We start from the raw sequence: 11,824 nt of genomic DNA, 5'->3' as shown, positions 1-11,824 counted from the left end.
GGCCAAACGTCGGAGGTCCGCTACGAAGTCCGGTGTGCTCTGTCCTTCACGACGTCGGTGAGTGTAGATTCTGTGTTGGGCCATATGTATGCGGCTCGCCGGTTTGAGGTGCTCCCCGATCAATTTGCGATGTTCTTCAAATTTTTGTCCGCCGGCTTTTTGGGTGCTAGTAAGTCCTTCATTAGCGTGTAACTCTGTGGTCCGTAGCTGGTCAAAAGATGAGCTCTTCGCTTGTCGGCCGTTGCATCGCCCAACCATTCTTTCGTAATGAAGCTTGGCTGAAGCCTCTCAACAAAATTGTCCCAGTCTTCCCCAACACAGTACCGAAACTCTGTGCTACTGGTGGCCATTCTCGTGGGTCGTGAATTCCCATTTCTCATCGCCAATGTAAAGTCCTTACTCTGCAGTATGAAACCACACGAGGCACATTCTGGGGACAAGGTCACTCTGTGACCTTGACTCATTTATTCACAGGACTCCAAAGACAATGACCCTGCATGGGACCTCCCTTTTCATACCTGTGTGACAGGTAAGGTATGTCTCCCACAAGTTCACCCCTGCTGGTCAAGGTGTGCATCTAGGTTGAGTGTATACAGTAATACAGTGGTGTGACATTGTAGTTACATACATGACAAAGGGTACACAGCCAGATAGGGAATGGGTGATCAACAGGAAGAGCAGTGCAAGGAAGGTAGTGCAGGTATCCGCTGCGGTCATCCCCATGCAAAACAGATATGCCGCTTTGGTACTGTTGGGGGGATGACTCATCAGGGGAGAGCAGCAGCAGCCAAGTAGATGGCACCGTGGGTGCAGGAGAAAGAGTGGGAGAGCTATAGTGGTAGGGGATTCAATTGTAAGAGGAATAGATAGTTGTTTCTGCAGCCGCAACCGAGACTCCAGGATAGTATGTTGCCTCCCTGGAGCAAGGGTCAAGGATGTCTCCGAGTGGGTGCAAGGCATTCTGAAAAGGGAGGGTGAACAGCCAGTTGTTGTGGTGCATATAGGTACCAACAATATAGCTAAAAAACGGGATGAGGTCCGACAAGACGAATTTAGGGAGCTAGGAGCTAAATTAAAAAGTAGGACCTCAAAAGTAGTAACCTCAGGATTGCTACCAGTACCACATGCTCGTCAGAGTAGGAATCGCAGGATAGCTCAGATGAATACGTGGCTTGAGGAGTGGTGCTCAAGGGAGGGATTCAAATTCCTGGGTCATTGGAACCGGTTCTGGGGGAGATGGGACCAGTACATACCGGACGGTCTGCACCTGGGCAGGACTGGAACCAATGTCCTTGGGGGAGTGTTTGCTTGTGCTGATGAGGAGAAGTTAAACTAATATGGCAGGGTGATGGGAACCTATGCAGGGAGACAGAGGGAAGTAGAATGGGGGCAGAAGCAAAAGATCGAAAGAAGAAAGTGAAAGTGGAGGGCAGAGATACCTAAGGCAAAAAGCAAAAAGGGCCACATTACAGCAAAATTCTAAAGGGGCAAAGTGTGTTAGAAAGACAAGCCTGAAGGCCCTGTGCCTCAATGCGAGGAGTATTCGGAATAAGGTGGACGAATTAACTACGCAGATAGCAGTTAATGGGAATGATGTAATTGGCATCACGGAGACATGGCTCCAGGGTGACCAAGGCTGCGAACTCAACATTCAGGAGTATTAAACATTTAGGAAGGATAGACAGAAAGGAAAAGGAGGCGGGGTGGCATTGCTGGTTAAAGAGGAAATTCATGCAATTGTAAGGAAAGACATTAGCTTGGATGGTGTGGAATCGGTATGGGTGGAGCTACAGAATATCAAGGGGCAGAAAACGTTAGTGGGAGTTCTGTGCAGAACACCAAACAGTAATAGTAAGGTTGGAGACAGCAGCAAACAAAAAATTAGGGATGCATGCAATAAAGGTACAGCAGTTATCATGGATGACTTTAATCTACATATTGATTGGGCTAACCAAACTGGTAGCAATGCGGTGGAGGAGGATTATCTGGAGTGTATTAGGAATGGTTTTCTAGACCAATATTTTGAGGAACCAACTAGAGGGCTGGCCATCCTCGACTGGGTGATGTGTAATGAGAAAGGACTAATTAGCAATCTTGTTGCGCGAGGCCCCTTGGGGAAGAGTGACCATAACATGGTAGAATTCTTTATTAAGATGGAGAGTGACACAGTTAATTCAGAAACTAGGGTCTTGAACTTATGGAAAAGTAACTTCGATGGTTTTTGGTGTGAATTGGCTAAGATAGACTGACAAATTATATTTAAAGGGTTGATGGTGGATAGGCAATGGCAAACATTTAAGGATCACATGGATGAACTTCAGCAATTATACATCCCTGTCTGGAGTAAAAATAAAACGGGGAAGGTAGCTCAACCGTGGCTAACAAGGGAAATTAAGGATAGTGTTAAATCCAAGGAGGAGACATATAAATTGGCCAGAAAAAGCAGCAAACCTGAGGACTGGGAGAAATTTAGAATTCAGCAGAGGAGGACAAAGGGTTTAATTAAGAGGGGGGAAATAGAGTACAAGAAGAAGCTTGCCGGGAACATCAAAACTGACTGCAACAGCTTCTATAGATATGTGAAGAGAAAAAGATTAGTGAAGGCAAACATTGGTCTCTTGCAGTCGGATTCAGGTGAATTTATGATGGGGAACAAAGAAATGGCAGACGAATTGAACAAATATTTTGGTTCTGTCTTCACGAAGGAAGACACAATTAACCTTCCGGATGTACTAGAAGACCGAGGGTCTAGTGAGAAGGAGGAACTGAAGGATATCCTTATTAGGCGGGAAATTGTATCAGGAAAATTGATTGGATTGAAGGCCGATAAATCCCCGGGGCCTGATAGTCTGCATCCCAGAGTACTTAAGGAAGTGGCTTTAGAAATAATGGATGCATTGGTGATAATTTTCCAACAGTCTATCGACTCTGGATCAGTTCCTATGGACTGGATAGTAGCTAATATAACACCACATTTTAAAAAGGGAGGGAGAGAGAAAGCGGGTAATTATAGACCGGTTAGCCTGACATCAGTCGTGGAGAAAATGTTGGAATCAGTTATTAAGGATGAAATAGCAGCACATTTGGAAAGCAGTGACAGAGTCGGTCCAAGTCAGCATGGATTTATGAAAGGGAAATCATGCTTGACAAATCTTCTGGAATTTTTTGAGGATGGAACTCGTAGAGTGGACAAGGGAGAAACAGTGGATGTGGTGTATTTGGACTTTCAAAAGGCTTTTGACAAGGCCCCACACAAGAGATTGGTGTGCAAAATCAAAGCACATGGTATTGGGGGTAAGATACTGACGTGAATAGAGAACTGGTTGGCAGACAGGAAGCAGAGAGTTGGGATAAACGGGTCCTTTTCAGAATGACAGGCAGTAACTAGTGGAGTGCCGCAGGGCTCAGTGCTGGGACCCCAGCTCTTTACAATAGACATCAATGTTTTAGAAGAAGGAATTGAGTGTAATATCTCCAAGTTTGCAGATGACAGTAAACTGGGTGGCGGTGTGAACTGTGAGGGGGATGCTAAGAGGCTGCAGGGTGACTTGGACAGGTTGGGTGAATGGGCAAATGCATGGCAGATGCAGTATAATGTGGATAAATGTGAGGTTATGCACTTTGGGAGCAAAAACGCGAAGGCAGAATATTATCTGAAGGACGGCAAATTAGGAAAAGGGGAGGTGCAACGAGACCTGCGGGTCATGGTTCATCAATCGCTGAAAGTTGGCCTATAGGTACAGCAGGCGGTGAAGCAGGCAAATGGTATGATGGCCTTCATAGCTGGGAGATTTGAGTATAGGAGCAGGGAGGTTTTACTGCAGTTGTTCAGGGCCTTGGTGAGGCCTCACCTGGAATATTATGTTCAGTTTTCGTTTCCTAATCTGAGGAACGAAGTTCTTGCTATTGAGGGAGTGCAGCGAAGGTTCATCATACTGATTCCTGGGATGGCTGAACTGACATATGAGAAGAGACTGGATCAACTGGGGCTTTATACATTGGAGTTTAGAAGGATGAGAGGGGATCTCATAGAAACATATAAGATTCTGATGGGACGGGATTCGTTCGATGCAGGTAAAATGTTCCCGATGTTGGGAAAGTCCAGAATTAGGAGACACAATCTTTGGATAAGGGGTAGGTCATTCAGGACTGAGATGAGGAGAAACTTCTTCACTCAGAGAGTTGTTAACCTATGGAATTCCCTTCCGTCGAGAGTTGTTGATGCCAGTTCATTGGATATATTCAAGAGGGAGTTAGATATGGCCCTTACGGCTAAGGGCATCAAGGGATATGGAGAGAAAACAGGAAAGGGGTACTGAGGGAATTCAGACATGATCTTATTGAATGGCGGTGCAGGCTCGAAGGGCCGAATGGCCTACTCCTGCACCTATTTTCCATGTTTCTATGTTTCTATTTCTGGTTGGTACTGGGAGTGATCTGCCTCCCTATGTGGCTTCTGAGTGACTTCCCTTAATGCACTCCGAGCATCTTCTATCACTTGCTGGAGCCTCAAGATTTCTAATTGTATTTTTTTAACTCAAATTTGTTTTCATTTGCTTCAACAACAGCTGCGGCGGCATTTAAGTTTGAAAGACTTTGTTGCTGTAGCAGTGAAGCTGCCTGTTCGACCCCTCTTTCTAATTGCTTAATACTGTGGTTTAAGTGCCCAATTTCTTGTCTTAAATACGAAATTTCTCCCTCTTTTAACTGGTTCACAAGTTGGAGGCCTTCTTCCTTTTACTGTTTTATACCTTCATTCTCTCTTTTAACTGAATCTCTTTTACTTGCAATTCTTTCAAATCTTGTATCACTTTGGCATCTTGCCTCATTAATTTCTCATCTCTCCTGGCACAATAAAAAGCACTAAATGCCACGAGACTGTTTGCCCGATTGATCTCAGCTCTGCCGTATCTACCCTCCCCTGGATAATTCTCACCATCTCCCCAAATGATGCAGGCCTCCCCTCATGCTGTTCCTGTGCCCTTAACTCTTCTGCATCTTGTATCAGGAGCTTTTTGGACAACATCTCCTGATAAACTAGCTCAACATTACTTTGTATTGTTGGCTTTCTGACCATGACCGATCCCTTCATCCTGTGTCTTTTGAATATAACTATTGGTGGGTCCCCACTTAAACAGTTCCATCCCACCCTACATAAACAGTTACAACTATCGAGACGACTGCTCCCCTAAGACGCAACTCCCGATCTGTTTAATTGTTTCAATTATAATCGCAACACAGGTTAGAATCGCAACTCCCGAGATTTCCAATTGTTCAAAATAATCATCAAAAAGCTGTCTAGCAAGTTTCCCGCATTCTCCACCACTTTTGTAAGATTTCTGATTCTCTTTAGGCTTACATAAGAACATAAGAACATAAGAATTAGGAACAGGAGTAGGCCATCTAGCCCCTCGAGCCTGCTCCGCCTTTCAACAAGATCATGGCTGATCTGGCCGTGGACTCAGCTCCACCTACCCGCCCGTTCCCGTAACCCTTAATTCCCTTATTGGTTAAAAATCTATTTATCTGTGACTTGAATACATTCAATGAGCTAGCCTCAACTACTTCCTTGGGCAAAGAATTCCACAGATTCACAACCCTCTGGGAGAAGAAATTCCTTCTCAACTCGGTTTTAAATTGGCTCCCCCGTATTTTGAGGCTGTGCCCCCTAGTTCTAGTCCCCCCGACCAGTGGAAACAACCTCTCTGCCTCTATCTTGTCTATCCCTTTCATTATTTTAAATGTTTCTATAAGATCACCACTCATCCTTCTGAACTCCAATGAGTAAAGATCCAGTCTACTCAATCTATCATCATAAGGTAACCCCCTCATCTCCGGAATCAGCCTAGTGAATCGTCTCTGTACCCCCTCCAAAGCTGTAGTACTCCAGGTGCGGCCTCACCAATACCCTATAAAGTTGCAGCAGGACCTCCCTGCTTTTGTACTCCATCCCTCTTGCAATGAAGGCCAACATTCCATTCACCTTCCTGATTACCTGCTGCACCTGCAAACTAACTTTTTGGGATTCATGCACAAGGACCCCCAGGTCCCTCTGCACCGCAGCATGTTGTAATTTCTCCCCATTCAAATAATATTCCCTTTTACTGTTTTTTTTCCCAAGGTGGATGACCTCATACTTTCTGACATTGTATTCCATCTGCCAAACCTTAGCCCATTCGCTTAACCTATCTAAATCTATTTGCAGCCTCTCTGTGTCCTCTACACAACCCGCTTTCCCACTAATCTTTGTGTCATCTGCAAATTTTGTTACACTACACTCCGTCCCCTCTTCCAGGTCATCTATGCATATTGTAAACAATTGTGGTTCCAGCACCGATCCCTGTGGCACACCACTAACCACCGATTTCCAACCCGAAAAGGACCCATTTATCCTGACTCTCTGCTTTCTGTTAGCCAGCCAATTCTCGATCCATGCTAATACATTTCCACTGACTCCGTGTACCTTTATCTTCTGCAGTAACCTTTTGTTTGGCACCTTATCGAATGCCTTTTGGAAATCTAAATACACCACATCCATTGGTACACCTCTATCCACCATGCTCATTATATCCTCAAAGAATTCCAGTAAATTAGTTAAACATGATTTCCCCTTCATGAATCCATGCTGCGTCTGCTTGATTGCACTATTCCTATCTAGATGTCCCACTATTTCTTCCTTAATGATAGTTTCAAGCATTTTCCCCACTACAGATGTTAAACAAACCAGCCTGTAGTTACCTGCCTTTTGTCTGCCCCCTTTTTTAAACAGGGGCATTACATTAGCTGCTTTCCAATCCGCTGGTACCTCCCCAGAGTCAAGAGAATTTTGGTAGATTATAACGAATGCATCTGCTATAACTTCCGCCATCTCTTTTAATACCCTGGGATGCATTTCATCAGGACCAGGGGACTTGTCTACCTTGAGTCCCATTAGCCTGTCCAGCACTACCCCCCTAGTGATAGTGATTGTCTCAAGGTCCTCCTTTCCCACATTCCTGTGACCAGCAATTTTTGTCATGGTTTTTGTATCTTCCACTGTGAAGACCGAAGCAAAATAATTGTTTAACGTCTCAGCCATTTCCACATTTCCCATTATTAAATCCCCCTTCTCATCTTCTAAGGGACCACCATTTACTTTAGTCACTCTTTTCCGTTTTATATATCTGTTTTTATGTTTTGCGCAAGTTTACCTTCATAATTTATCTTTCCTTTCTTTATTGCTTTCTTAGTCATTCTTTGCTGTCGTTTAAAATTTTCCCAATCTTCTAGTTTCCCACTAACCTTGGCCACCTTATACACATTGGTTTTTAATTTGATACTCTCCTTTATTTCCTTGGTTATCCACGGCTGGTTATCCCTTCTCTTACCGCCCTTCTTTTTCACTGGAATATATTTTTGTTGAGCACTATGAAAGAGATCCTTAAAAGTCCTCCACTGTTCCTCAGTTGTGCCACCATTTAGTCTGTGTTTCCAGTCTACTTTAGCCAACTCTGCCCTCATCCCACTGTAGTCCCCTTTGTTTAAGCATAGTACGCTCGTTTGAGACACTACTTCCTCACCCTCAATCTATATTATAAATTCAACCATACTGTGATCACTCATTCCGAGAGGATATTTTACTCGGAGATCGTTTATTATTCCTGCCTCATTACACAGGACCAGATCTAAGATAGTTTGCTCCCTTGTAGGTTCTGTAACATACTGTTCTAAGGAACAATCCCATATGCATTCTATGAATTCCTGCTCCAGGCTACCCCGTGAGATTTGATTTGACCAATCGATATGTAGGTTAAAATCCCCCATGATTACTGCCGTTCCTTTTTCACATGCCTCCATTATTACATTTGACAGTGAGATGATTCTTTGCAAACAATTTGAAGAGTTTATTAAAAACATACACACATGCACATTAGCAGCAGTGATCAGTTTTCTTAAAAGGCATACACGTTCACATTACCAACAGTTTTCAATTATGTTATAACAGAGCTACACCGGTTATAATAACGAGTAATATATGATACGTCCCTTTTGCTGGCTGGTTTGGACATATGGCTTGCAGTTTTAGCTGGTCTTCAGGGATGTCTCGTGCCATGTGTCCAAGAGAGAGAGCAACCCGTGTGGCCTGAGTTTTTAAATCCATTGTTCCTCCGAAAGCCTCATGATTGGATCTTGGCTTCAAGGCAGCTCCTTATTGGCTCTCCTCACACATGTGGCTGTCTGGTCTGGCTCAGCCATCTCTGATTAGTTTAAATGGCTTTCCAATACACAAAACCCATGCGGCAGCTCTGGGGGCTTTCATTTTGTTTCTTACAAAACTTAGCCCATGCTGGCAATCTGTGGGCTTTCATTTTATCTCAACACAAACAGGCATTTCCGTTAATCTACACTTTTATAATTTATCCATACACATAATCAATTTTAATCATTAATAAACACTTGTTTCTTACATGGTCTTCCCTCTTAAAAGGGATACTCCAGAATCCATTGGCAATGTTGAGGGTCAAGAAATACTTGGAACCAGCAGGAATTTGAGATAATATAGTGGGAGTTTCTCTTACTACCGGTGAGCAGGCTGGTGTTACAGAATTTAATTTGATGTAATCAATAGTCAGTCGCCAGCTGCTATCAGGCTTTTTAACACGCCATGCCGGTGAATTGGTCGTGAAAGTGCATATCCAAAGAACACCCTGCTCGACTAGGGATTTTATGGTGTCTCGGATGTAAGGGTGACTCTCCCTTGGGATGGGGTACTGTTTAGTGAATGAGTGGGGGAGTCCCTCAATAGATTCTTCACCTGCCATTTTTCTATGGTCATGCTTGCATGTGGCAAACACCACTAGGTGTTCCTGAATTAGTTTTGCCAGAGCTTCATTTTCGCTCCCCGGAGGGTCATACTCAGATGGCTTTTTAATAGCAAAAACCGAGAAAGCATCTGAAATTTCTATCACGACTGCCTTATCTCTCAATCCCACCCAAACACAGTCCTGATTATAATCTATCACCACACCACACTGATCCAACACATCAGTCCCTAAATTCCCCTTCCGTCTGGGATGGTCATCAGCATCAGCGCTGGGACTTTAAAGTGAGGCCTCCGAACTGAAGTTCAGTAGCCTTCCCTGTATGCTCGACGTTTGTATCACCGGTAAACCCTTTAAGGGTCATACAACCCTTGTCCGCCTCTGCATGGTGTTCAGGGCATGGGGTGTGATGATGGTAATGGCTGAACCAGTATCGATAAGCATAATCTGCTGCCTGCCCCCATTTAAGACAACAAGGACTACTGGTCTCCCGCTACCGTCACGTCCGAACCCCACTTCCGACCAATCTTTGGGGGCTGAACCCTGCCATAGGGTCAATCCTTGAATGGGACTCTCTAATGAGTGTGCATCGGCGATTGCGTGCACCGGTAAATTATTTTGCATCCTCCCCATAGCAATTTGGGTTTGTATGAGGTTTATCAACTGGTCCAATCGTTGATCTGTCTCAGAGGGCTTGGATTCGTCCTTCTTTAGACTGGTTACTAACTGAGCCAATTGTTGTTCCATCCCAGAGGATTTAGGTTCATCCCTCGGGAGGTATCTGTGCGTTGCATCATGGGTTGGTGCAATCTTTTGGTAGGTGGCCTACCTTCTTACAATTAAAGCACTGTCCCTTAAAGGGGTAGTTTCGAGATCCCTCCACTGTTGACACTGGTTTATTTGCAGTGGGTGGTGACTTCACTTTTAACTGGTCTTTTACCATCTCCCAGGCTTTTGAGTGCTGGTCTCTATACCTGTCCACTGATTGGTGGGCCTCATGGCTATGCCCAGGGTGGTTTGAACTAAAGGATGCAGTTGGGTCACGAACATCGATTTAATTGTTCCTGATTCTTTCCTACTGTAGCATTTGCAGGTGCCTGGTTCTGGGTACATTGATAGATATCGTACAGGCGATTACTGAAGGCTCTAGGGGTCTCTTCTGGGCGCTGCTTGGTTTGATTAAGCAGAGCCACTAAGTTCAAATTTCGGATCCCTAAATGGTTTAGGATCTCGGTCATGAGTGCATCGGCTGCTGTGCGAGGCTGGAGGACTGCATCTGGCAGATTATCTTTTGGAAGTGGAACAGGCCAAGACGAGGATTCATGTTAAGTCTCTCTCTTCCAACTTGGGGTGACCCCTCCTGAAATTTGCCCACCTCCTATTAACTTCCAGTGGGTTGTCCCATCATTAATGGGTCCCAACTCGTGGCTACACGCCGTGGCGTCAACACGAGATATGGGCTGAGTCGGTATGGTTACTGGTGATGTGACCGTGTGTATTACATCATAAAGAAGTGGTTACTACGTCTACGATTGGCTCTTGTGTCTCCAAGGTATCCCATCCTACACCACCACCCTGGGGATTATACTGACTGCCTTCCTCTTCACAATCTGTCTCCCCCTTGTCCCCTTCTGCTGTCTCTGTTATGGCTCCCTATGTTACTGCGGATACCTGGAACATCTGCTCCCCTAACTTACTTTTTAGCCTTGCTATTTCTAGTTGGCAGTGGGAGTGATCTGCCTCCCTCTGTGGCTTCTTAATTACTTCCCTTAATGCAGCCCTAGCATCTTCTATCTCTTGCTGGAGCCCCAAGTTTTCCAATTTATATATTTTTTAACTCTAATTTGTTTTCATTTGATTCAACGATGGCTGCTGTGGCATTTAAATTTGAGAAGCTTTGTTGTTGTAGCAATGAAGCTGCCTGTTCAGCCCCTCTTTCTAATTGCCTAATACTGTGGTTTAATTGACCAATTTCTTGTCTTAAATGCTGTATCCCTCCCTCTTTTAACTGCTTCACAAGTTGGAGGCTTTCTTTCTTTTGTTGTTTTATAACTTAAATCGATTTTTCTTTTAGTTGAATCTCTTTTACTTGCAATTCTTTTAAATCTTGTATCTCTTTTGCCCTTTGTTCTTTTAAATCTTGGATCACTTTGGCTTCCTGCCTCATTAATTCCTCATCTCTCCGGGCACAACAAAATGCGCTGAATGCCAAGAGACTATTTGCCCATTTTGGCCTTTGCTCGCCCTGATCTACTTTCTCCTGGATAAATGCCATGAGCGCCCCAAAGGATGCATGTTAGCCCCTAGGGAAGTACGGTGCCCATGCCTGTAACTCTTCTATGTCCGTTATGGATACTGTTTTGGATACCTTCTCTTGATAAACTATCTCAACATTTCTATTTTTGGCTTTCTGTTCATGACCGATCCCGTCATCCTGTGTCTTTTGAATTTAACAACTGGTGGTTCCCCACTTAAACAGTTACAACTATCGAGATGACTGCTCCTGAAGACGCAACTCCCCTGATCCGTTTAACCGTTTATAGTTGAAACTTCGCAACTCCCGTAATTTCCAATTGTTCAAAAAAATCATGAAATGCTGTCTCGCCAGATCCCGGATGAGCCCCCAATTTGTAAGATTTCTAAATCTCTGGCATTAAATTGACAGTGAGACTGATTCTTTTAAAACAATTTGGAATAGTTTATTAAACACACACACATGCACTTCTTATCAGAGAAACAGCAGTCGTCAGCTAGCCTATGGATTGACATAGTTACAACAAATACAATATTACAATAATGATTTATAAAAAGGTATACGTCACTTCCTTCTGGCAAAGCACATGGCCCACTCCTTTGTCTGTAGAGAGAAGTCCTGCCTTTGGCCATGTGCTTAAGAAAAGAGACAGAGCAAACTTTGGCTTGAGTTTTTATATCCCTTCAGTCCATTTTACTCAGAAAGCCCCAGGATTGGATCTTTGTTCCAGGGCAGTTCCTTATTGGATCTCCTCACACATGTGTCTGTC

The sequence above is a fragment of the Pristiophorus japonicus genome, chromosome 3 (assembly GCF_044704955.1).
Source record: "Pristiophorus japonicus isolate sPriJap1 chromosome 3, sPriJap1.hap1, whole genome shotgun sequence".
NCBI classification, from domain to species: Eukaryota; Metazoa; Chordata; class Chondrichthyes; family Pristiophoridae; genus Pristiophorus; species Pristiophorus japonicus.
This window is presented reverse-complemented; position numbering follows the sequence as displayed.